Below are 1,502 nucleotides of genomic sequence, written 5' to 3'. Positions count from 1 at the left end.
ATATATATATTCTTTGGTTAATCTCTTCCCACCCCACCCATTTCCCTCTGAGATCCATCAGTCTGTGCCGTGCTTCCATGCCTCTGGACCTATTTTATCCACTCATCTACTGACGGGCACTTGGGACTTTCTGTGCCTTCTGAACTTGTGTGACTTTTTCTTTCACCACCTTAGGGAAGTTTTCTGTCATTATTTCTCCAAACAGGTTCTCTATCCCTTGCTCACTTTCTTTCTCCCCTGGTACTCTATGTTACATTTCATATTGTCCCAAAGTTCCCTTAAACTGTCCTCATGCTTTTAAAGTATTTTTTTCTTTTTGCTGCTCTGATTGTTTTTTCTACCTTGTTTTCTAATTCTCTTATTTGATTCTCTGCTTCATCAAACCTGCTTTTAATTCCTCCAGCATATTCTTGATGTCAGATATAGTATTCTTCATTTTTGCCTGTTTCTTATTCATAGTTTCTATCTCCTTTATCATGCTGATGTAGTTCCCATTAAGTTCCTTATAGTTATTACTAAGTTCCTTGAGCATCTTTATAATCATTACTATGAACTCTATGCCTGATAACATGCTTATTTCCATCTCATTTAGGTCTTTTTCTGGTGATTCCTCCTTTTCTTTAATTTGGGTGTTGTTTCTTTATCTCCCCATTTTAGTTGTCTCTTTGTGTTTGTATCTCTGCATTAGATATACTTGCTGTGACTCCTGGTCTTAATGGGGTGGGCTTTTGCAGTAAATGTCTTGTGGGCCTAGTGGTGCAGTCTTCTTGTACTACTAAGCTTGATATTCTAGGGGTGACCCTTTTGTTGGTTATTTGGGCTCTTCTGTTGTAATTGGGTCTTGATTGTTATTGTCCTGTTCATGCATGGGCTCTCCTCCCAGGCTTGGTAACTGTAAGGCTCAGCCACAACCAGGTCGTACGAGCTGTTTTACAGGTGCTGACAGGGCAAAACAAAAACCAAACCAAACAAACAGGAAGCAAACACAAACATATAAAATATACCAACAAACAGCAAAACAACCACAAAAGAAAAGAGAATTAGGAAAGAGAAAAGAACAAGAATAATAAAAAAGAGAAAAAGATAATGTTACTAATAGTAAAATAATAAACAGAAAATAAAAAGAATACTGAAGAGAAAAGATTCTGAAAGGAAAGAATGGAGAACAAAAATAAGAGTAGAGTAGGAAAAGAATAGAAAAAGACAAGAAGACAGAAAGAAAAAAGTTATGCAAGGTCAAAAGGAGAGAAAGGTAAAGCAAAAGAATGGAAAAGAATAAAAGAAAGAGTAAGAAAAGGAAGGAGGCCAGTAAGAGATATGAAAGAAACAAGAGAAAAAATCTTAATAATAATAATCTACACTAATAAAAGAGAAACATGGTAATTAGTGTACGACCGCTACCCTTCCCATTGGCTAATCAGCATATCCTTATGCAAATTAACTGTCAGCCAAGATGGCGGCCGGCAGCCATGCACTGAAGCGAGCAGGGAGGCTTGCTTGCT

General features: G+C 37.2%; 1 protein-coding gene across 6 annotated transcripts in view; it reads left to right on the top strand.

Moving 5' to 3' along the window:
- The window catches only part of PCYT1B (phosphate cytidylyltransferase 1, choline, beta), a 78,763-nt gene that overhangs the window by 32,970 nt on the left and 44,291 nt on the right, over positions 1-1,502 (top strand). The window lies entirely within an intron of this gene.

This window comes from Myotis brandtii, unplaced genomic scaffold (assembly GCF_000412655.1).
Source record: "Myotis brandtii unplaced genomic scaffold, ASM41265v1 scaffold156, whole genome shotgun sequence".
NCBI lineage: Eukaryota > Metazoa > Chordata > Mammalia > Chiroptera > Vespertilionidae > Myotis > Myotis brandtii.
This window is presented reverse-complemented; position numbering and strand designations above follow the sequence as displayed.